This window comes from Euphorbia lathyris, chromosome 5 (assembly GCF_963576675.1).
Source record: "Euphorbia lathyris chromosome 5, ddEupLath1.1, whole genome shotgun sequence".
Lineage (NCBI taxonomy): Eukaryota > Viridiplantae > Streptophyta > Magnoliopsida > Malpighiales > Euphorbiaceae > Euphorbia > Euphorbia lathyris.
In genome coordinates, this window is record NC_088914.1 from 87,018,345 (window position 1) to 87,044,907 (window position 26,563).

The 26,563-nt window shown below is 35.2% G+C and overlaps 1 long non-coding RNA gene and 2 pseudogenes across 2 annotated transcripts; 1 reads left to right on the forward strand and 2 right to left on the reverse strand.

Annotated features, from left to right (window-relative positions):
* The first annotated feature begins 364 nt into the window (after positions 1 to 364).
* On the forward strand, positions 365 to 26,563 carry LOC136231301 (uncharacterized). 2 transcript variants are annotated; one of them, XR_010689748.1, is made up of 6 exons: positions 365 to 568; positions 1,357 to 1,443; positions 19,672 to 19,757; positions 24,404 to 24,450; positions 24,573 to 24,660; positions 25,206 to 26,563. It is a non-coding gene; the product is annotated as an uncharacterized lncRNA (long non-coding RNA). The 2 variants fall into 2 exon arrangements; XR_010689747.1 differs by having other exon boundaries at positions 24,573 to 26,563.
* On the reverse strand, positions 3,485 to 7,325 carry LOC136230192 (MDIS1-interacting receptor like kinase 2-like; annotated as a pseudogene).
* Positions 19,678 to 23,870, reverse strand: LOC136231300 (probable leucine-rich repeat receptor-like protein kinase At1g35710; annotated as a pseudogene).

Sequence of the window (26,563 nt, forward strand, 5' to 3'; positions counted from 1 at the left end):
ACGTAAAATGCAGTTGAAACGAACTGAAAATGAAGAAGATGAACCACAATGAAGTTGAATGGGAAAGGTCAGGTGAGGAAGTGGAAGTGGAAGGAGCGGGAGGTAGGAGATGAACCTTCAAACTAAAATAAGGGTAGTTTTGTCCAAAATGGGTTTATTTGTCTAATTTGGTAAAATGAAAGGAAGGTGGGTTAGATATGTAAAGTGGGGTTCTTCATTGGGCTAGATTAGTAATTATCCCTTACTTTAACTTCCCCATATTACTAATTCAGCCACTTTTAGTTTATTTTTATTTTAATTTTGGCCCAAAAGTACTGAAGTTACTCATGCTCTAATGGCATGTTACCTTTGGGTCTCATTTATCTTCATCTAGCTAGTGCGAATTATTGCCAACCTCGGTAAAGCAAAAGCCTCGTAAATGTAGTAAACACATTGAGAGGGAGGGATATGGGTACATCTCTTCCTGTTGCATTTGTATCATTTCACAACTGCAATCACAATTAGATCAATGGAGTTGAAGCGCGGTTGCAGCTCACATTTTCAGAGATTAAGAACCCCGAAATTGCAGGTATCTCTTTGTTCAAGTTGAGATTTAACTCTCATCTTACAAAACCTAGATTGCTCCTTCTTTTTCTGTTTTCAGTTCTGAATTTCATTTGCGATATCATTTTTTCGTGTGAACGATTTGGCTCTGTTCATCAATAAGGTTCATGTGCATATTTGGATTTAGTGGTTTTGGAAGATTGCTGAATTGAATTTCTTTACTGTTCATTTCATTTGGTTCATTTTTGTGCTTACGCATACATTAAATTGAACAAATATGAAAAATTCAGAAAACTAGAAACTTCAACATTAGAGGGCTGGATAAACTATATCTTTTTATGGGCTAGTACTTTAGCACTTTTAAAGAAAAATGATAAGAAAAAGCTTACAAACTAAGAATTTCCCTAGTGCACGAATGCTGCAAATTGCTTGGACAGCCATATTCCGCTACAAATTGCGTTTTTTGTCCTCTGTATTAGTATTGGCATCTGTATTTCAGCAGATAGCATTCCTTCCAATCCTAACTTTCTTATTGAGTTTTGAGCGTTCAGTCTCTGGTTATGCTTTCAAAAGACCAATCTAGGAGCAATTAGGTTTTGATTGTGTTTTTCAAAATAATTTTTAATTGGTTTTGGATATGCTGCAATAAGTGGCTTTTCTATCATTAAGAATATGCAATGAACATCATGAACCTGCCCTCAAATAAAAAATTGATAACTTGTGAAATTAAAAATTTCTGAAATAAATAAGGTTGAAGTGGCTGGAAATACTTCTGAAAAATTTATAACTTCGTATGTTTTGTTGCCCTCAAAGGTGGCGGCTGCTTGGAAGGGTAGGAATTAATCATCAAGTACGTATGGTATGAGCCATCCACTAAAGACGATTTCATGATAGATTCAGGTATATTTGTTTTTACTAGCATGAATAATATGATATATAATTCCATTGTTATCATTGTAGCACTCTATGTAGCACGGAAACGAAAACGGATAGAGAAACTAAAACGGATACTGGGAAATGTAATTTCTGAAAAACATAGGAAACGGAAACGTGGGGAAACGTGTAAATATTAAAAATGCAGGGGCATATTTATAAATATTAAAAATAAAATAATACATTAAAAAAACCAAGATTGAAGAATAAGAGGAAGAAAATCCAAGTTCAATCGAGATTCAAGAGACAAAAATTACATGAAAAAGAAATATGGATAAGTTCTTTAAATTGAAGATATAAGGACGGAATTATCTCTCAGATAGGAAGTTTCAATTTTCCCAATCTTAGATTGAATAGGAATTGCAAAATAGAAAGTTTGAATTTCCAGAATTTTAATCGAAATAGGTAGAGAAAACCGTTTAAAAATTGAGACGCTTTTCTTATTTTGGGTAATTACTGAAACGTGCCCGGAAACGTTTTGTATCAGTTTCTGAGAGTTTCGGTTTCCCACATCAGCCGGAAACGGGGAAACGCATGTCATGAAGAGTTTCCATAGGTAGCACTTCATTCGAGCCTATTAGATGAATTTTTTAGATTAAACTTAGGCTATGAGAAAAGGGAACAGAAATGTTATTTCGAAAACGTAACATCCATAAAATAGCTTTCAAACAAAAACTGACACGGACACGAAATGCAGAAACCTACAAAAGAGAAGTGTTTGTGTAACATAGTGACAGGCCTTAAATCGACAGACACATGTTTCTGTCTGTGATGCAACTAATACCTTTTTTTGTTTGGTACATTTGGCTTTTATGCCTTTTGTGCAACTAATCACTAGAGGAACAAACACTAAATTTAAGGGAGACAAATGAGTTTCTTAAGGAGGATGAACTCAATGTTAGTATAAAAATGTGCAAGTGTGAATTGAAACCAAATGATAAAAATGTTTATCTGAAAATTGGATTCTGAATTACTGATTTGTAGCTTACAAATTACATAAGATTGTTCAAAAATTTATCTATTTTTTTTTATCAGAAACCAAAGTCCTTAGCCTATGAATGTTGAGACCTAAAGACTAATAAATTACATTTTCACCTAAAGACTAATACCAGTTTGCTCTCCAGAAACAAAAAACCCCGATCGAAAACCAAAAGCTCTGATACCAGTTTGTTGTGCGGAATTAATGAAAGATAAATAAACAAGCAATCGAAAAACACAGATTTACGTGGTTCACCAACGTTGTGTTGGCTAGTCCACGGGTAGAAGGAGAATAGTATTATTAGGAGGCGAAAATCAGATTGCAATGATTAGGTTATATAATGGGGTATTTATAATACTCAATCTAACCTAATCCCACTTGGAACTCATGATCCCAATCCAACTAGGAACTCATGATCCTAATCCAACTAGGAATCTGAAACCCAATACTACTCCGAATAGGAAACAAGATATACTGATTCAAGGCATTACGACAATGTTCTTAGTGTTAAACTAGTTGATACTTGACATTTTACTTGTTGAAATTATATGCATATGAGATTTTTTTGGTGTAATCAGGACTCGTGGGATTTGATAGTTTTTAGATTTAGAATTTACTATTACCAATTTTAACATGAAAGAGTTAGAAGTTAATTTCGATTATTTCATGCTAAATTTATGAAGTGTATATAATTTTGTATTAGACTATTTTTTTTATTTAGAAATGTCAGTTTTTGTTATTTATAATTTTAGATAGATTCTGATTTTATTATTATGTGCTTATGGAATTTAATTGTTAATTTTAAATTTATGATTAACATTATAGACAATTGGATATGATTTAGTTTTAGATTACTTTTATTGTGTTTAGAAATAATCTTGTACATATAGAGAAATTAGTATTTATAGGTGTAATAATTGAGTTATATTTGTTTCTCTTTGTTGTCAAAGACATCTATGGAACTCTTGAAGATGTATAGTTTATAGAACAATATCCAAAAAGAAAAGAGATTTAATTGGAGTTGTTCAATCAGACATCTAAGAAAATCACACCTTAAGATGAAATACTAAGCTATTACAAGGAAACATAAATAAAGAGTTTGGTGTGCAAAAAGTGAACAAAAGGATTAGATAAATATAATACTAAGCTTAGCCGATAAGACGTCCATCAACCAAAATGTCTCTCAATATTATTTCAGAAAATGGCTTTGTCAAAGGCAGCCATTTAGCTACTAGCAACTGTGGAGAAACTTGTCTCATAGTTGGCCGGAATTTAGGATCTGTACTCAGACATGCAAGTGCAACTTGAACAACTTTCATCACTCCTTCAGCAGTTTTACCATGAGGGCAAGAAAGGCGTTGGTCAATCGCATCTTTCAACAATGTCTGTTGAAAAATTGGTGTTGCAGATGAGGATGAAGATATATATGATGGTGAAAAAGACGAGATGAGATCTCCTGGATGCCCTCCCATTATTATTTCGAGTGCCACCACACCAAAACTATAAACATCACATTTTTCATTGACATTCATTGTATAGGCTAGCTCTACAAAAACATAATTAAAATTAAATCCATATCAAAGAATGAAATCAAGCATTAACAATAATAATATATAAACCAATGAAATTAAGGAATGTACCTGGAGCAGTATATCCAAATGTACCGGCAAATGATGTCCAGTTTGAGGAGTCTGGCATCAACAGTCTAGCTGTTCCAAAATCAGAAACATGAGCTTCAAATTCTGAATCCAATAAGACATTGTTGCTTGTAATGTCTCGATGAATAATTGGAGGAGTGCAGTCATGGTGCATATATGATAGGGCATTAGAAATTCCTTCAACAATATTGAGCCTTTTAATCCAATCCAACTCCACAGCTTCTTGTGTATCACTCAACATCTTTCTCAAACTTCCTCTTTCAATAAAGTCATAGATAAAAAATGAGTGATTGGGATGTGAACAAAACCCGTACAATTTAACAATATTTCGATGACGTATGTTTGTCAATGCACCAATCTCACTTGCAAATGCTTTGGAATGATTTTGGGACTGGCGAAGCTTCTTCACAGCAACTACACGATTTGGTGATACCGCAGCTTTGTAGACAATTCCATAGCCTCCTTCCCAATACAATATCTTGAGTCGAACCCTTCTGTCACCTCAACAATGTTTTCATATTTCAAATCTTGATCTTGCCCCAACATGTTATGGTTTACTTCACCGTTGGCTTCCCTTGACTTAGCGTTCTTGCTTCTAATTCTTCGATAGAGAAGGAACCAACCCACAACCAAGAAAAACAATATCAATAGACCACCGGAAAGATTAAGAGCAATTAATCTTTCATCCTTTTTGTCCTCTCTTTGAGAAGTGCATAACTTCAGTTTGGTATTGTTGCCACATAAGTCTCTGTTGTTTCTAAGTGATGTGAGTGGAGCCTCACGAAAAGCTTTAATGTCTGGAATTTGACCTTCCAATTCATTCCATGATATGTCCACTTCTGTCAAGCTTAACAAATTATCAAAAGTTTTTGGAATTGGACCTGACAACAAATTGTGGGAGAAGTTCAACACCTCTATTCTTCTCAGCTCCCCAAATTCCTGTGGAATATTATCTGCCAACTGATTTTGACTGAGGTCAATGCGTTGTAGAGAGCTCAATTTGCTTAATTCTGATGGAATGCTTTCTGTTAAATTGTTCATGCTAAGATTCAAAAACAATAGTCTCGAGCACCCTCCAAGTTGCTCTGGAATTCCTCCGTTGAGATTGTTGACTGCTAAGATAAGGTGTTGAACATTAGGTAGCCTTCCTATTTCTTTAGGAATTACGCCTGAAAGGTTGTTACAGTCAAGAATAACTGCGACCAAATCTATTAGATTTCCCAATTCCTTTGGAATAGTCCTTTCAAGTTGATTTGATGTCAGCTCTATCCATTGTAATCGAGGTGCCTTTCCAATTTCTGATGGTATTGTGCCAGCAATATTATTATTTGAGATTTTCAAGGTTGATAGGTTGAGAAACGTTTCCCATTCCCATGAAAGCTCTCCATAAAATTTGTTACGACTCAAATCGAGGTAGTTCAATTTGGGCCATATACCAAAATTTTCAGATATATTTCCGGTGAATTGGTTATCCTCTAGACGAAGTCTGAGTAAACTACTGCAGTTTCTCAAACTTTTTGGGATCCGCCTGCTCAAAAAATTATTATTTGCTGAAAAGTATTGAAGTTTCCCACTAAGGCATAAGCCATCTGTTAACTGCCCAGTCAATCTATTGTTGGATATTTGGAAACTTAATAATTGAGTTAAATTTTTAATCTCCCAGGGAAGAACTCCATTGAGATTATTATCACGCAAAGAAATTACTCTAATAGATTTCAACATTCCAATTTCTTGAGGTATAGGGCTATGGAGTTGGTTAACGTGGAGATGAAAAAGGGATAAGTTTGTCAAGTTTCCGATAGAACTTGGAATTGTTCCAACAAGATTATTGGATGACAACTGAAGATCTGTAACAAATCTCAAAATTCCAATCTCATGAGGTATGGAACCTGAGAGTTGATTGGAATAAAGATAAAGAAATGATAAGTTTGTCAAGTTTCCTATCCAACTTGGGATCCTACCACTGATCTCATTACGTGACAAATCAAGATTTGTGATAGCTCTCAACATCCTAATCTCATGAGGTATGGAACCCGAGAGTTGATTGTTCGATAGAAAAAGAAGGTATACATTTGTCAAGTTTCCTATAGAACTTGGTATTGCACCAGTGAGTTTATTATCTGACAAATAAAGAATCATAAGAGCTCTCAACATTCCAACTTCTCGAGGTATGGAACCAAAAATTTGATTCAATTGAAGATGAAGATATGACAAATTCGTCAAGTTTCCTATAGAACTTGGAATGAGACTAATGAAACTGTTATCCGACAATCGAAGCCCTCTAATGGATGTCAACAATCCAATCTCATGAGGTATGGAACCTGAGAGTTGATTGGAAAAAAGATTTAGAGTGGACAAATTTGTCAAGTTTCCTATAGAACTTGGAATGAGACCAGTGAAATTATTATTTGCCAATTGAAGTTCGGTAATGGATTTCAACATTCCAATCTCATGAGGTATGGAACCTGAGAGTTCATTATCTGACAAATCAAGTTTTATGATGGATCTCAACATTCCAACTTCCTGGGGAATGAAACCAGAGAAATGATTGGAAGACAAATCAAAGACTTGGAGTTTAGAAAGATTACCAAGTTGTGAAGGAATGTTGCCATAGAAAGAGTTGTTTCTGAGATTGAGCTCTTTAAGATATGGAAAAGACGAGAAGCTGAGATTATGAAGTGTACCTTTCAAACCATAATCAGAAAGGCTGATATTGGTAACAGTTGCAGCATTATGATTGCAGGAAATGCCAGACCAGTTGCAAAGAGGAGTAGACTGAAACCATGAAGATAAGACAGAATTATTATGAAATTGAAGAGTAGCTTTCCACTTCAAAAGAGCTTCAGCCTCCTTATTATTAACAAGTAAAGAAGAAGTAGAAGAAGCAAGAAAAAGGAAAAGAATAAAGGACAGTAGAAAAGAAAGTTGTTTGTGAGGAGAGAAAGACGGCATGGCTATAGCTATGAATGTATGGTTTAGAAGTGGAGATGCATAAATTGAATTAGAAAGATATATTTATAGCCAACTGGATCGTCAAATTTACGTTCTTGACAAGATATTTACTATTGACTTAAACGACTCCTGCTCAAAATTGTCTTTCTAATTAATAACGAAAATTTGTATAAAAATTCCTTTAAAAAAATTAGGAATTAAAGCTGAAAATGACCCTGCAAATGGCAGGCATGGTCAGTTTAGTCAAATTGAAGTTTGTGTATCAATCCAATCCTTAAATTTACAAAATTTGATAAATTAGTGCAAAAACAATCAGTTTTAATGCTTAAATGTTTGTCAAATTTAGATTAAGTTTTGCCAACTTGATGACTTAATTGATGTGTTAGAAAAAAACTAATTATTTTTCTGAATTTCAAATGTATCACATTAGCTCTCCAACTTACTTAGCTCTAACTCCATGTGGAGAATAATGAGAAGTTTGGACAAATTAGATTATTTTAACCACTTCAGAGGACCAATTAGTCAATTTAAACAAATTTATAGAGTCAATAGGGCATTATAAATAAATTCACAGAATAATGAGACACTCTTAAAATTCAGGGACCAATCGATTTTTCTGATAAAATTCAGGAAGGCGTGATATATTCGTTGTGATGTTAACAATGCAGGTTGAAGCCCTGTAACATAATAACATAATATTAGAACCAAAAGTAATTTTATTTCTAACTTTAAAAATGATAGATTAATTTTACATATTATTTACGGGGTGTTTGTTAGAAGGGATTTAGGAGGTGAGATAGGGATAAAAACACGAGACAAGTTATCTTGTGTTTGTTTGAGAGATAGAAGAATGAGACAGACGGGGGATAAACCTCTTATCTCTCAAATCCTATATCCAAGAGGGGGGTGTATAAGGAGGTGGGATAAGCTCCTGCGATTTTAATAGGATGAAATCTTATCTATCAATTTAATGTTATGTAGTTCAAATAAGGTTAAAATAGTAAAATATATTATTTTATCCTTATTCCTATCTCACATACCAAACATTGAATAATAATTTTCGACTATCATATTTTTATCTCTATCCATATCCCAACTTTTATCTTTATCCCTATTCCAATAGAATACCAAACTCCCCAAAAGATAAGTATTCTATTCTCATGTTTTACTCCAGCGTATTAAACCACTGGGCCCACATTTTATTAATAGATTAAGAAAATACAATGAAAAAATAAAGAAGAAGAAAGACATGGCTATTAATTCGTCGATTGAGGAAGAGATGAGTGATGAATGGGTTAGAAATTGAGTTACTTTTGAAGGTACTTTATGGTCTGCTGATGTATTATTGCTGATGTTGGTCCACTAACGTCTCCCTATTAACAAGTAAAGAAGAAAGTTGTTTGTGAGGAGAGAAATATATATTTATAGTCAATTGGATAATCAAATCTAAGTTCGTGATATCTAGGGATGCAAGTGTCCACGTCGGTGATCCGTTCCGACGGGGTGCAGAATCACCGATAAAAATTCTCATAGGATAGGAATGATGACAGGGATGGGACGGGGATGGGGAATGGTATCCCCGTCCCGTGAGTATCCCCGACCCCGCCACGTTAATCCCCGATGGGGAATTCTCGACGGATCCCCAATTATTCTCCATTATAATTAAAGTTGTACTTTAAATATTATAATTTATAACATTTAACTTAAATTAAATAGACTTATTTTCAAATAAAAAATTAAATGAGATAAATAAAATATTAGTCAAGGATTAAATGGATATTTCTTTCGAACAAAACCTAGAATTAGAAAGGAGAAGAGAAAAGAAATATATACTGATTTTTTTAAATATAAATGGTGATTCCAGTGGGGACGAGGATGTGAAATAGGGAAAAAGTGTTTTTAAACGAGGATGGAGATTCCTGCGGGACAGGGATGGAGGACAAATCTGTCCCCGTCTAACTCACGGGGACGGGGATGAGGAATCTCCGACTAGTCGGGGACGGGGATGGAAAATGCATTCCCCGCTCCCCCCCGTCCGGTTTGCATCCCTATTTACAACCTATTTTATGGTCCACTTCTTTAATATTGACTTAGACGACTTGTGTAGAAAATTTGCATAAAACAAACTAAGGCTTAATAATGGTACTCTAAACTTGTCTAAAAAGATTGATTGGTCTTTTAAACTTTCAAAGTGTCCCGATAGCCCCCTAACTGGCATACATGTTCAGTTAGATTTATGAATTTGCGTAAAATGTAATTAATTGATTGCTCGGTTGCAAAAAAAAAGTAATAAAATACGGAGTATATATTTATAGACAATTGGATCGTCAAATTAACGTTCTTGACAAGATATTTATTTACTATTGACTTAAACGACTTGTCGTAATTCCTTGAATCAGTATATCCCGTTTCCTATTCGGAGTAGGATTGGGTTTCGGATTCCTAGTTGGATTAGGATCATGGATTCCTAGTTGGATTAGGATAATGAGTTCCTAGTTGGATTGGGATTGGGATCATGGGTTCCTAGTGGGATTAGGATCATTGGTTCCTAGTGGGATTAGGTTAGATTGGGTATTATAAATACCCCATTTTGTAACCTAATCATTGTAATCTGATTTTCGCCTCCTAATAATACTATTCTCCTTCTGCCCGTGGACTAGCCAACACAACGTTGGTGAACCACGTAAATCTGTGTTTTTCGATTGTTTATTATTTTATCTTTCATTAATTCCGTACAACAAACTGGTATCATAGCTTTCGGTTTCCGATCGGGGTTTTGTTTTCTGGAGAGAAAGATGTTTGCGATGAACGTGAAAATCGAAAAGTTTACTGGGAGAAATAGTTTCAGTCTATGGCAGATCAAGATGCGGGCTTTGTTAAAACAACAAGGTTCGTGGACACCGTTGAAGAAGGCAACGGGAGAAGTCACTGCTGAGATGACGATTCTGGAAGAAAAGGCACATTCAACAATTATGTTGTGCCTCGCAGATGACGTCATCACTGAGGTCTCAGACGAAGAGACTGCTGTCGGTCTGTGGATGAAGTTAGAGAGCTTATACATGACGAAATCTCTAACGAACAAACTTCTTCTGAAACGTCTGTTTGGCCTGCGAATGCAGGAAGGTACGCAACTCAGGGATCATTTAAATCAATTAAACACTTTATTACTAGAATTATGTAATATTGATGTGAAAATTGAAGATGAAGATGCTGCTTTGATTCTGTTGGTGTCTTTACCGCTTTCATATGAGAATTTTTTTCAATCATTTATTGTTGGTAAAGACTCTGTGACTCTAGAAGAAGTTAGGTCATCTCTTCATAGCAGGGAGTTGCGCCATAAGGCGAGCAATACAGGTGCAGATAATCAGGCCTCTGGACTGGTTGCCAGCGGCAGTAAGGGAAAGGGAAACGGTGGAAAGAAGAAGTCTAAGAAGCCGTTCTCAAAGGGTCCCAAGCCAGACGACACTTGTAATTACTGTAAGGAGAAAGGACATTGGAAAACTGATTGTCCAAAGAAGAAGAAGAAATCAGAAAATCAACCAGGTTCTGCTTCTGTAGCAGATGGCGACAGCAGCTCTGAAAATGATATTGCTCTAGTTGCTGATGGACACACTCATCACTCTGATGTGTGGGTTCTTGATTCTGGAGCATCTTACCATATTTGTCTAAGGAGAGTGGTTTTCAACTTATAAGCAGGTAGATGGAGGTAGCATTTCAATGGCTAATAGTCATGTCTGCAAAGCAGTTGGAATAGGCTCGATCAAGTTGAGGACACATGATGGTAAGTTCTGCACGTTGAACGAAGTCAGACATGTTCCATTGATGATGAAGAATCTGATATCTCTGAGTCTGTTAGACAGTAGGGGTCTCAGCTGGTCAGGAAAAGATGGAGTTCTACATGTCTATAAAGGTTCTGATGTGATTCTGAAAGGTGTGAAGCATGATACTTTGTATTTCTTGCAAGGTTCCACTGTTACAGGTTCAACTAATACTGCATCGTCAGAGATTGACCAGAAGGATATGACAAAGATATGACATATGAGACTTGGTCATATGGGCGAAAGAGGGATGCAGATTCTATCAAATGATGATCTTCTTGATGGTCATAAGGTCAAGAGTCTGGAGCTTTGTGAACACTGTGTCTTTGGGAAACTACATCGCAGCAAGTTTCCCAAAGCTATTCACATAACAAAAGACACACTTGATTACATCCACTCTGATTGTTGGGTTCCATCTCGAGTTGAGTCTTTGGGAGGTCACATATATTTTATGTCTCTGATTGATGATTATTCAAGGATGACTTGGGTCATCATGATGAAGCATAAAAGTGAAGCTTTCAAGAATTTCAAGCAGTGGAAAGCATTGGTGGAAAACCAAACAGGAAAGAAGATAAAGAGGCTGCGAACTGATAATGGTCTGGAATTCTATTCGTCTGAGTTTGATCAGTTCTGTAAGGATGAAGGGATTGCTCGGCATCACACAGTCAGGAATACACCGCGACAGAATGGTGTAGCTGAACGAATGAACCAGACATTACTGGAGAGGGTGAGGTGCATGCTCTCTAACGCTGGGTTAGAAAGAAGATTCTGGGCTGAAACGGTGAACACAGCATGTTATTTGGTTAACCGCGGACCACACACCGGCATACAACTCAAGACGCCTACAGAAATGTGGTCAGGAAAGGTTGCTGATTACTCAAATTTGAAAGCTTTTGGGTGCACAGTTTACTATCATATTAATGAGGGTAACCTAGAGCCAAGAGCCAAGAAGGGAGTCTTTGTAGGCTATGGAGATGGAGTTAAAGGCTTCAAGATCTGGTCTCCATCAGAGAAAAGGGTCATTTTGAGCAGAAATGTAGTCTTTGACGAAAAATCTGTGCTTAGACCCATTGTGAAGCCTACAACTGCAACAGAAACTGATAGCATTGATAAACATGTGGAGTTTCAGGTCATACAGAGTGAGAGTGGCTTGAAGGAACAAGAGTTAGAAGCAGAAATAGAGCTACTAGAGCCTACACCATCAATTTCTCAACCATCAGAAGCTACACATCGTAGCTTAGCTCAAGATCGACCAAGGAGGGTTAGAGTTGGGCCACCTAAGAGGTATGAGGACATGGTGGGCTATGCACTACAGGTTGCTGAAGAGGTGGACACTCGTGAACCATCAACTTACCAAGAAGCTGTTTCAGGCACCGATTCTGAGAAATGGCTTGCTGCTATGGGAGATGAGATGGAATCCCTTCATAAGAATCAAACATGAGATTTAGTCATACCACCTCCAGGGAGAAAGATTATTACTTGCAAGTGGGTTCTCAAGATGAAGGAAGGGATATCACCTGCAGAGGGAGTCAAGTATAAGGCTAGAGTTGTTGCTAGAGGTTTCAATCAAAGAGAGTGAGTGGATTATAATGAGATATTCTCACCAGTAGTCAGACACACCTCTATTAGAGTGTTGCTAGCTATAGTTGCACATCAGGATTTGGAGCTTGAGCAACTTGATGTAAAGACAGCTTTTCTGAAATGGAGATTTGGAGGAAGAGATCTACATGACCCAACCAGATGGTTTCCAGATTCCTGGGAAGGAGAATTATGTTTTCAAGTTGAAGAAGTCCTTGTATGGACTTAAGCAGTCTCCTAGGCAGTGGTATAAGAGGTTTGACAGCTACATGATGCAGCTGGGCTACACCAGGAGCCCATATGATTGTTGTGTCTATTACAATAAATTGGAAGATGAGTCTTTTATCTATCTGGTGTTGTATGTAGATGACATGTTGATAGCTGCAAGGAAGAAGCACGACATTCAGAAGTTGAAGGGTCTTCTCAACGCAGAGTTCGAGATGAAGGATTTGGGTGCAGCTTAGAAAATTCTAGGAATAGAAATTTACAGGGACAGAAGCAAAAGGAAACTTTTTCTGTCACAGAAGGGCTATATTCAGAAGATCTTGTCAAGATTTGGCATGTCTACCGCAAAGCCCATAAATACTCCTAGTGCTGCAAGTGCACATCTGTCTATTGCTTTTGCACCTAAGTCTGCTGAAGAGAAGGAGTACATGTCTCGAGTTCCCTATGCCAGTGCAGTAGGAAGCTTGATGTATGCAATGGTCTGCACTAGACCTGATCTTGCACAGTCTGTTAGTGTTGTTAGCAGATTTATGGGTGAACCTGGCAAGGAGCATTGGCAAGCTGTGAAGAGGATCTTTCGGTACCTAAAAGGTACATTGACGTTGGTCTCATTTATGGAGGTGATACAGAGTGTTTGGTGACAGGTTTTTCAGACTCTGATTATGCTGGAGATGTTGACAGTAGAAGATCTATGAATGGTTATGTTTTCACTCTTGGCGGTTCAGTTGTCAGTTGGAAAGCTACTTTGCAGCCTACAGTGACTTTGTCTACTACGGAAGCAGAGTATATGGCACCGACTGAAGCTGCTAAGGAGGGGATTTGGCTTAAAGGACTGGTTAGTGATCTTGGTCTACATCATCATCAAGCTACAGTGTATTGTGACAGCTTGAGTGCAATCTGTTTAGCTAAAGATCAAGTTCATCATGAGAGGACCAAGCATATAGATGTGAGGTATCATTTTCTGAGAAGTGAAAAGAGGGTCAAGGTGAAGAAGGTAGGCACTGCAGACAATCCGGCTGACATGTTTATCAAGCCTGTTCCACAGAGCAAGTTTCAGCACTGTTTGGACTTGCTAAACGTCAGAGATGATTAGTTGCCCGGTGGGGGCGACTCTGAGGCAGAGAGAGAAGTCTGTTCATCTGGCACTGTCATGGGTGCATTTGTTATGTTTTCAGAAGGATTCAAGTCAAGGTGGAGATTTGTCGTAATGCCTTGAATCAGTATATCCCGTTTCCTATTCGGAGTAGGATTGGGTTTCGGATTCCTAGTTGGATTAGGATCATGGGTTCCTAGTTGGATTGGGATGTTCTTAGTTGGATTGGGATTGAGATCATGGGTTCCTAGTGGGATTAGGTTAGATTGGATATTATAAATACCCCATTATGTAACCTAATCATTGTAATCTGATTTTCGCCTCCTAATAATACTATTCTCCTTCTGCCCGTGGACTAGCCAACACAACGTTGGTGAACCACGTAAATCTGTGTTTTTCGATTGTTTATTATTTTATCTTTCATTAATTCCGCACAACACGACTTCTGCTCAAAATTGTCTTTCTAATTAATAAAGAAAATTTGTTTTAAAAAATAGAGAAGAAGAAAGACATGGTTATTAATTCGTCAACTGAGGAAGAGACGAGTGATGAATGGGTTAGAAATTGAGTTGCTTTTCAAGGTCTGCTGATGTTGGTCCACTAGTAAAGAAGACAGTTGTTTGTGAGGAGAGAAATATATATTTATAGTCAATTGTATCATCAAATCTAAGTTCGTGATGGGATGCAAGTGGGCGGGGATTTGTCGGTGATCCGTTCTAACGAGGACGGGGATGGAGAATCACCGATAAAAATTCTCATAAGATAGGGATGTGGATAATTTTATCCCCCGTGACAGGGATGGGGAATGATATCTCTGCCCCGACCCTACCCCATTAATTCTCGATGGGGAGTCCTCGACGTATCCTCAATTATTCTCCATTATAATTAAAATTATACTTTAAATATTAGGCCTAATGCTTCCCCAACCCCCTAACTTGTCCAAATTAGTCATTTTACCCGTCCAACTCATTGAATGTCCTATTTATTCCCTTAACTCCATAAAAGTGGTATTTCTCACCCCTCAACTTGTCTATTTACCCCTCCAACTCATAGAATGTCCTATTTACCCCATTAACTCTATAAAAGTGATATTTCTCACCCCCTTACAATCTGTTATCGAGACCTAAATTGATACCATTTTTTAAACGTTAAAACTATATTGGTGTTATTTTGTACGTGGAACTTAAATTGATACTTCCACAAAAACCATAAGCCTATTTTGGTACCTTATTCCTACATATAATGTCTTTAACTTGTTTATATTAATATTTTGTTATTTGTATCTTTTATTCATTCTTTCTCTTTTCAACTTTTTTTGCTAGTTAAATTTTGTATCTAATTATTGTAATAAACACATGAAGGATCAATATAATTATCAAATTAAAACAAAATAAAAAGTTGATACTAAAAAAATATATTTTCAAACTCATTTGAATAAGTCCTATTAATTTTGCATTATAAAGGGATACAAAAATACAACTTTTATGAAGTTAATGGGGTAAATAGGATCATCGGATGTGAGAAATACCACGTTTATGGAGTTAATGGGGTAAATAGGACATTCGATGAGTTGGTGATGGGTAAAATGACCAATTTGGACAAGTTAATGGGGTGAGAAATACCATTTTTATGGAGTTAATGGGTAAATAGAACATTCGATGAATTGAAGGGGTAAAATGACCAATTTGGACAAGTTAAGGGGGCTGGAGGAGCTTAGGCCTAAATATTATAATTTATAACATTTAACTTAAATTAAATACTTGTTTTTAAATAAAAAAATTAAATGAGATAAATAAAATATTAGTCGAGGACTAAATGAATATTTTTCCTAACTTGTCCCTTGGGGAGGAGGATGTGAAATTGGGAATAAGTGTTTTTAAACGGGAAGGGGGATCCCCACGGGACATGGATGGAGAACAAATCTGTTCCCGTCTAACTCATGGGGACGGGGATGGGAAATCCCCGATAGTCGGGGACGGAAAATACATTCCCCGTCACGGCCGGTTTGCATCCCTAGTGACAGCCTATTTTATGGTCCACTTCTTTAATATTGACTTAGACGACTTGTGCTGAAAATTTGCATAAAACAAACGAAGGCTTAGTAATGGTATCCTAAATTTGTCTAAAAAGATTGATTGACCCCTTACACTTTCAAAGTGTTCCGATAGCCCCATAACTGGCATAAAATGTTCAGTTAGACTCATGAATTTGCATAAAATGTAATCAATTGATCTTTCGGTTGTAAAAAAGTAAGTAAAATATAGATTATGTATTGCACGTGTCTTGCAAAAAAAGTAAAATTACCAAGGTCGGGGTATGCGGGTCTATCATTAGAGAATACAAGTTTTATAGTTGAGCAAAGAAGAACTTCATTTTTAATCTATTCTGTGAATTATGTAATAACATTCTAAAACGCGTGCAACACATCTTTCGCACTTATAAGGTCAGGGGGCTAACTGAATATTTTATGCAAGTTGAAGGTGCTATAAGGATACTTTAAAAGTTCAGGGCGAATCAAACTTTTTGGATAGATTCAGGGGACAAATGATGTATTAAGCCAAAGAAAAAAAAACATATGCAAAAATACCTCTAACCTTTGCATCAAGGAGTAATTTTACCATTAAGGTCTAAAATAATGCAATTTTACTCGTAATATTGGAAGCTAAGAGTAATTTTAACCCAACATAATTTCAGATATCATTATAAAACAGAGATATTTTCATTATCTCATTTAACTCTCACCTCATTATCCTCCAAACCTCCAAAGGGTAAGCCTTTGTTTGGGAGTTTAGAGGTTAATGGGGTAAATTACATACGTGGTGTACAACCTTTACCCATAATCATAATTTGGTGTACAACCAAAATTTTATCACACTAAACCGTACAGACTTCACGTGACCTCCCACTAAAGTGTACAACCGATTTTTATGACCGGTCAACGTTGGTCAACCATGACACCTCATCAATTTGACCACTTTAAAAGTCAAAAATTTATACATGAAATTACTAAAATATCCTCATCCCCTTCCTTTAACTCATCCCTCGTACTCTTTTCCTTTCCCTCTCCACCTTCTCTATACCTCCTCTCATACCTGTAATCCGCCATGATTCCAACCTCTCCGATTCTGATATTAGCTGAGATCAATAAGTTGAAATCAGATAGGAATTGAAGAATTCAAACACGATGAGAATTTTGATCCACTTTATAGATCTAGATCTTGTATCTTTATTGAATATTTTGAAATTTTAATCTGATCTTGGGTCCTTGAAAATGTGAAATGAGTAATCAAGTGGAGATATGGATGGAGTTAATACGGTTGTTTGACTTTAAAATATTAACTTCCATTCCAAAAACACTGCCCAATCCAATCCAGTACCTGAAAAATTCATCCATTTCTCTCATCCATTTCTCTTTTGCAAGAGAAACTCAAAATCATTTGAATTCATGTTAAACACTTTCCTAATGTCTTCTCATCTACTTTCCTCTTCTTTTTCGCCTTTCTTTCTACCAAACCCACTTTCTAATTTCTCATTTTCTAAACTTAGAATCAATCAATTAAGACCTACACCTCTACCCATCACTCTACCCATCACTGCATCTTCTTCTCCTGCTGATACTGTAAATTCTTCCTCCAAATCAACCAAGTTAGTTACTTTTTTAGGCAAAGGTGGCTCTGACACGTTAATAGCTTCTGGATTCAACAAAGTAGAGAAGAAGAAGGAGGAGCAGTGGAAGAGCCGGGGCGGAAGAGTGAGATAGGGAGGAGAGAGAAAAGAATTAATATAAAATAAAAAAAAAGATATAATTAACGGTAAATTAGTCATTTAGCACTAGGTGAGATCCACTTTTATTTGTTAGGAGGTTAAAAGTGAAGAGGTGGCGCGTTGACCAGGCGTTGACCGGTTAAAATTACCTGTTGTACATTTTAGTGGGAGGTCACTAAAAGGTTGTACAGTTTAGTGTGACGAAATTTTGGTTGTACTTCAAAGTGTGACTATAGGTAAAGGTTGTACACCACGTATATAATTTACCCGGTTAATGGAGGTGAGAGTTAAAGGAGATAATGGAAAGGGGAGGGAAGCGATGGAAAGGAAAGTTAAAAATTAATCTTGTTTGAGAGTTTATAGAATGTAAATGAGGTTAAATGTTTAACTTTGTTTGAGAGTTTAAAAATGGAGGGGAAGGAAAGTTAAATTTACTCTGCAGAGACAAAAAAAAAATTTAAAAAACTTTTCGTTAATTCCATTAACCTCTAATTTGGAGGTTAGAGCTTGGACGTTAGAAGAAGTAAACATTTAACTTCCATTAACCTTCATTTACTCTAAAAAAACAACTCCAAACAAGGTTAGAACATCTCCAATGGTTTATACTCACAACCACTTAATATACAAGTCACATCATCAATTTAATAAACATAATATTAAACTATCTAACTCCAATCGTTAAACTCTGTAACCACTCAATCATAATTGATCCACCAATTAATTAAACCAATAATAATGAATCCACCAATTAATTAAACCAATCAAATTAGTTTAAATATATATATATATATATATATATATATATATATATATAAATAATCAAAAGCTCAATAAACATTGAGCGGTTAATAAAAGTTCAATATATTAAACTCACTCCAATAGGAGAGAGTTTACTAAAGGAATACAATGAGTGGTTCATTATACTTCATTGGAGATGCTCTTAACCTGATATTTAACTCTCATCTTACAAAACCTAAATTGCTCGTTTCTTTTTCTGTTTTCTGTTCTGAATTTCATTTTTTCTTGTGAACGATTTGGCTCTGTGCATATTTGGATTTAGTGGATTTGGAAGATTGCTGAATTGAATTTCTTTACTGTTCATTTCATTTGGTTCATTTTTGTGCTTACATTACCATACACTAAATAGAACAAATATGAAAAATTAATTAAAACTAGAAACTTCAACATTAGAGGGCTTGACTCTGTTTCATTTTCGGTATATAGTTCAATTTTTTTTATCAAGTTAGATAAAATAGTTACTATAAAAATCACTAGTACTTTAGCAATTTCAAAGAAAAATGATAAGAAAAATCACTAGTACTTTAGCAATTTTAAAGAAAAATCACTAGTAATTTAGCAATTTTAAAGAATTTCCCTAGTGAAGGAATGCTGCAAATTGCTTGAACAGCCATATTCTGCTACAAATTGCTTTTGTCCTCTTTATTAGTATTGGCATTTGTATTTCAGCAGAAAGCATTCTTTCCAATCCTAACTTTCTTATTGAGTTTTGAGTGTTCAATCTCTAGTTATGCTTTCAAAAGACCAATCTAGGAGCAATTAGGTTTTGATTGTGTTTTTAAAATTAATTTTTGACTGGTCTTGAATATGCTGCAATAAGTGGCTTTTCTACCATTAAGAATATGGTAAATAATTTATTAGTCCCTCATTTTTTTACCTAACACACTGTTTAGTCCATCTATTTTGAAAAACACATTATAAGGTCCATATCCTTTGTCACTATTAACCTTTCTGTCCTTGTGTCTATTTTTTTTTAGATTTTTAACCGCATATTTGGCATAAACATACAGACAAAAAATAAATGAGTAACCCGTTTTGTATTGTACTATTGCAATCTTGAAAGCTAAGATATGTCCAGTTAAAAATTTAGAAAAATAGAAAAAAAGACCAAGGGTTATATTGACAAAAGATAGGGACTTATAATGTGTTTTCCAAAATAGGGGGACTAAACAGTTTGTTATGTAAAAAAGTGGGGAGTAATAAATTATTTACCCTTAAGAAATGCAATAAATCTCATGAACCTGCCAGATTTGTGAAATTAAAAAGGTTGAAGTGGCTGGAAATACTTGTGAAAAATTTATAACATGGTATATTTTGTTTCCCACAAAGGTAGCAGTTGCTTGGATTGGAACGGTAGGATTTAAACATCAAGACATATGAGCCATTCACTAAAGATGACTTCATGACAAATTCAGGTTTATTTACAGATGCTACTAAGTTTTTACTAGCATGAATAATATGATATATAAATCCATTGTTATCATTGTAGCACTTCATTTGGAGCCTATTAGCTGAATTTTTTAGATTAAACTTAGGCTATGGGAAACAGACATGAGAAAGGCTATATCGAAAACATAACCTTCATAAAATACCCTTCAAACAAAAACTGATACGGACACGAAACAGGGAAATACTACTAAAGAGAAGTGTGTGTAACATAGAGCTTTATTTGTGTGTTTCTTTTTTTATGATTCAGCTTAGCTTTATTTACTACTAAAGAGATCTTGAAATCTTCAACTACATGTGTTTTCTCAAACTAGAACCAAAAGAATGATAAATTTCTAAATCGTGAGGATATATATAAAAAAAAGAGAGATTTTAATTCGAGTTGTTCCATAATCAGACATTGAAGATAATCACACATTAAGCTAAAATACTAAGCTATTACAAGGAAACATAAAAGTGAACCAAGCGATCAAATAAATATAACACTACGCTTAGCCGATGAGACTTCCATCAACCAAAATGTCTCTCAATTTTATTTCAGAAAATGGCTTTGTCAAAGGGAGCCACTTAGCTACTAGCAACTGCGGAGAAACTTGTCGCATAGTTGGCCGGAATTGAGGATCAGAACTCAGACATGCAAATGCAATTTGAACAACTTTCGTCACTCCTTCAGCAGTTTTACCACGAGGGCAAGAAAGGCGTTGGTCAATCACATCCTTCAACAATGTCTGTTGAAAAATTGGTGTTGTGGATGAGGATGAAGATATATATGACGGTGAAAAAGACGAGATGAGATCTCCTGGATGTCTTCCGATTATTATTTCCAGCGCCACCACACCAAAACTATAAACATCACATTTTTCGTTGACATTCATTGTATAGGCTAGCTCTGCGAAATATAATTAAAATGAAATCCATATCAAAGAATGAAATCAAGCATTAACAATAATAATATATAAACCAATGAAATTAAGGAATGTACCTGGAGCAGTATATCCAAATGTACCGGCAAATGATGTCCAGTTTGAGGATTCTGGCATTAACAGTCTAGCTGTTCCAAAATCAGAAACATGAGCTTCAAATTCTGAATCCAATAAGACATTGTTGCTTGTAATGTCTCGATGAATAATTGGAGGAGCGCAATCATGGTGCATATATGATAGGGCATTAGAAATTCCTTCAACAATATTGAGCCTTTTAATCCAATCCAACTCCATAGCTTCTTGTGTATCACTCAACATCTTTCTCAAACTTCCTCTTTCAATAAAGTCATAGATCAAAAAAGAGTGATTGGGATGTGAACAAAACCCGTACAATTTAACAATATTTCGATGACGTATGTTTGTCAATGCATCAATCTCACTTGCAAATGCTTTGGAATGATTTTGGGACTGGCGAAGCTTCTTCACAGCAACTACACGATTTGGTGATACCGCAGCTTTGTAGACAATTCCATAGCCTCCTTCCCCAATCCAATATCTCGAGTTGAACCCTTCTGTCACCTCAACTATGTTTTCATATTTCAAATCTTGATCTTGCCCCAAAATGTTATGGTTTACTTCACCGTGTGCTTCCCCTGACTTAGCCTTCTTGCTTCTAATTCTTCGATAGAGAAGGAACCAACCCACAACCAAAAAAAACAATATCAATAGACCACCGGAAAGAGCAAGAGCAATTAACCTTTCATCCTTTTTTTCCAATCTTTGAGTAGCGCACAACTTCAGTTTGGTATTGTTGCCACATAAGTCGCTGTTGTTTCTAAGTGCTGCAAGTGGAGCCTCACGAAAAGCTTTAATGTCCGGAATTTGGCCTTCCAATTCATTCCATGATATGTCAACTTTTGTCAAGCTTAACAAATTATCAAAAGTTTTTGGAATTGGACCTGACAACAAATTGTGGGAGAGGTTCAACACCTCTATTCTTCTCAGATCCCCAAATTCTTGTGGAATATTATCTGCCAACTGATTTTGACTGAGGTCAATGCTTTGCAGAGAGCTTAATTTGCTCAATTCTGATGGAATGATCTCAGTGAAATTGTTCATACTAAGATTCAAAAACAATAGTCTGGAGCACCCTCCAAGTTGCTTTGGCATTGCTCCGCTGAGATGATTAGCTGCCAAAGTAAGCTGTTCAAGATTGGATAGCATTCCTATTTCATTAGGAATGACACCTGAAAGGTTGTTACCGTCAAGAAAAACTTTGTTCAACTTTATTAGCATTCCCAATTCCTTTGGGATGGTCCCTTCAAGCTGATTTGATGTGAGCTCTATCCATTGTAATCGAGGCGCCTTTCCAATTTCAGATGGTATTGTGCCAGTGATATTATTATTTGAAATTTTTAAGGTTGATAAGTTGAGAAAATTTTCCCATTTCAATGAAAGCTCTCCATAAAATTTGTTCCTACTCAAATCGAGAAAGTTCAATTCAGGCCATATACCAAAATTTTCAGATATATTTCCGGTGAATTGGTTATCCTCTAGACGAAGTCTGAGTAAACTACTACAATTTTTCAAGCTTTTTGGGATAGGTCCGATCATATAATTATTATCTGCTGTCAAGTATTGAAGTTTCCGCTAAGACATAAGCCGTCTATTAACTGCCCAGTCAATCTATTGTTGTATATTTGGAAACTTGATAATTGAGTTAAATTTCTAATCTCCCAGGGAAGAACTCCGTTGAGATTATTATCACGCAAATGAATTTGTCTAATAGATGTCAACATTCCAATTTCTTGAGGTATAGGACCATGGAGTTGGTTAACGTGGAGATATAAAAGGGATAAGTTTGTCAAGTTTCCGATAGAACTTGGGATTCTACCAGTGAGATTATTTGATGAAAAGGAAATGATACTGAGAGATGTCAACATTCCAATTTCTTGAGGTATAGGACCATGGAGTTGGTTAACATGGAGAATAAAAAGGGATAAGTTTGTCAAGTTTCCGATAGAACTTGGGATTCTACCAGTAAGATTATTTGATGAAAAGTAAATTGTGCTGAGAGATGTCAACATTCCAATTTCTTGAGGTATACGACCATGGAGTTGGTTCTCAAAGAGATAAAAACTGGACAAGCTTGTCAAGTTTCCAATAGAACTTGGAATTGTTCCAACAAGATTATTGGATGACAATTGAAGATCTATAAGAAATCTCAACATTCCAATCTCATGAGGTATGACACCTAGAGTTTATTGGAATAAAGATAAAGAAGGGATAAGTTTGTCAAGTTTCCTATCCAATTTGGGATCCTACCACTGAGCTTATTACTTGACAAATCAAGATTTGTGATAGATCTCAACATCCTAATCTCGTGAGATATGGGACCAGAAAGTTGATTGTCGGCAAGAAAAAGATGGGATACATTTGTCAAGTTTCCAATAGAACTTGGAATTGTTCCAACAAGCTTATTGGATGACAATTGAAGATCTATAAGAAATCTCAACATTCCAATCTCATGAGGTATGAAACCTGAGAGTTTATTGGAATAAAGATAAAGATAGGATAAGTTTGTCAAGTTTCCTATCCAACTTGGGATCCTACCACTAAGCTCATTACGTGACAAATCAAGATTTGTGATAGATCTCAACATCCTAATCTCGTGAGGTATGGGACCAGAAAGTTCATTCTTGAAAAGAAAAAGAAAGGACATGTTTGTCAAGTTTCCTATAGAACCTGGTATTGAACCATTTAGTTTATTACCTGACAAATCAAGAAACGTAAGAGCTCTCAACATTCCAACTTCTCTAGGTATGGAACCAAAGAGTTGATTCGATTGAAGATGAAGAAATGACAAATTTGTCAAGTTTCCTATAGAACTTGGAATGGGACCAGAGAGTTGATTGGAAAAAAGATTTAGAGTGGACAAGTTTGTCAAGTTTCCTACAGAACTTGGAATTGGACCGGTGAGTTCATTATCTGACAAATCAAGTTTTATGATGGATCCCAACATTCCAACTTCCTGTGGAATGAAACCAGAGATATCATTGAGAGACAAGTCAAGGAGTTGGAGTTTAGAAAGATTACCAAGTTGTGAAGGAATGTTGCCATGGAAAGAGTTGTTGCTAAGGTTGAGCTCCTTAAGATATGGAAAAGACAAGAAGCGGAGAGTATGAAGCGTACCTTTCAAACCGTAACCAGAAAGGCTGATATTGGTAACAGTTGCAGCGTTATGATGGCAGGAAATGCCAGACCAGTTGCAAGGAGGAGTAGATAGAGACCATGAAGATAAGGGAGAATTGGTTTGATTATGAAATTGAAGAGTAGCTTTCCATCTCAAAAGAGCTTCAGCCTCCTCATTAACAAGTAAAGAAGAAGCAAGAAAAAGGAAATGAAAGGAAAGAAGAAAGTAAAGTGGTTTGTGTAAAAAGAAAGACATTTAGAGATGTGTGTGATGAATAATGTATGCATTCAAAGATATTTATAACCCAATGGCTTGTTTAGGACTTAAAAGGCTTCTGTTAAGATGATGTTGCTGCTGATGTTTCTTTTTCATATAATGTCAGTTACTGATGTTTGTTTTCCCACCTGACCCAATTGAGAACCCATTTGCATATTCTGAAATTTGGAGTCTGATTTTCACACTGTACAATGTGGAAATGTGAAAATAAAAATCTCTACAGGTTTTGCTCACTTGCAAATTGAAGATTGTGCATGGTTTAAGCAGTTGGTAAGTCAAATCTTGTTAAACTTTTACTAACATGTTGTATTTAATAGGTTGTTTGTTTACTCAATTTCTACCTCCTGTTTGCCTTTTCATATTGAAAATGAAAGTTTTAATTGTTTGGTTAGGAGTTGTTGTTTGCGTTTTTATACATGAAAAAAAGTAGAGGATCCTACATTTCCAACAGCAACAGTAAACAGCAACAACAAATAACAGGTAAAACGAACGAGCCATTAACGATGTGATATATATGTTGATTTTATTGTGATGTAGAATGTTAATTAATTGCTGAAACATATTAAACATGACTTAGTTGAAATCTAAATTCAAAGGATTCATATCGGTATCTAAGCCCTTGTTTGGGAGGGAGTCAATGGAGGTAAATGAGAATAATGGAAGATTAATGGAAATTAAATTTTACTTCCTTTAACTTCCGAACTCTAACCTCCAAATTGAGGATTAATGAAAATAACGTAAAGTTCATTAGATTTTTTTTATCTCTACAGATTAAATTTAACCTTACTTCTCATCTATAAACTCTCAAACATGGTTAGCTTTTAACTTTCATTTCCATCGCTTCACTTTCCATTCTATTACCTCCTTTAACTTTCACCACATTAATCTCTAAATTCCCAAACAAAGGCTAAATTTAGATAAGACCTTTCTTTAAAAGTATTGTTTGCTTGTCTGCATTCAAGAATCCAGTAATTTTAGGTCTATATTTTATTCCTAACGTCTAATTTTGCTTCTAATATTGGCAGCTAAGAATAATTGGCAAGTTTTTATTCTCCGCCAATTGCATATCAATTGGTCTAAAAGAAGACTTCATATTTTTTGTGATTCTATTATTAATATTAGAATTGAAGTTAATATTTATAAATTCGGCGGAATATTTGAATTTTTTTTTTGTCCAAACCATATAAAAGACAACATATTTTTGTAATTTTTATCTAATTTTATTCACGTCTAATCATATATTTGTGACTTGTTACTAATGGGTGATAAAATGATGCACATATGAAGCATAGGTGACAAGATTAATGAACGAGAATGGTTTGGTAAAATTGCATCATCTTAGATGTTACGCGTAAAATTACATCATTTTAAACATTAAAGTTAAAATTGCATTAGTTTGATAACTTAAATTGATTGTTGAGATTGTTATCAACAAAATTATTTAAAAATAAAACTTGGAGTTTCTTTAAAATATATATATATTTTAACTCACACTTCGGTCAATAAGAAGCTGTGTGTTTTATGCTTTTTGATGACTTCAACTCCTGAAGCTGTGTTTTATGCTTTTTTACCACTTCAATTCCTTTTCTGTTTTTTGGAGTTTTCTTCCATTTCTCAATCACTTAAGTCTTTGCAAATTATTACTTTTAGAAATTATTTGCGTGAGAAATTATTTGCATGTGTTTCACTGCCAAACCTTAATAATAATAATAAGGCAAAAAGCATAATTAGCCTCCTGATCTTTCATTTTTTGGTTCATTAAATCCTTGATCTTATATTTGAATACATTAGACCTCTGATCATTTATTTTTAGTCTTATTAAGCTCTTCATGACCAAAATTACCTTGAAAATAAAATTCGGTTGACAGGTTGTTATTAATTGCACTTGCATTCGAAATTTGTAACTTTTCACTGTTTGAAAACAGTTTTGGATGTGTAATGTGGCTATAAGAAAATTATAAAAACCTTGATTCAAACTACAAAAAATATACTTTTTAATAATTAAAAATCATATAAAGTTAATAACGTCTTTTTAACAGAACTACATATTCACAACTTACTAATTTGGTCATCAAGGGCTTAATGAGACCAAAAACAAAAGATCAGGGGCTTAATGTATCCAAATAAAAGATCAATGGCTTAATGAACCAAAAAATAAAAGATCAAGAGTTTAATGATGCTTTTTGCCTAATAATAATAATAATAATAATAATAAAAATTGCAGTTTTTTTAATGTATTTAGAAATCTCACTTAAGATATCTACATATATCCGGTATTATCCGACAGTAATGGAACTACTCGAATACTATATAGAAATGATATTTAAATTACTCGTAACGAAATATGAGACAGTAATGGAAATAGAAATGCCATCGAAGTACA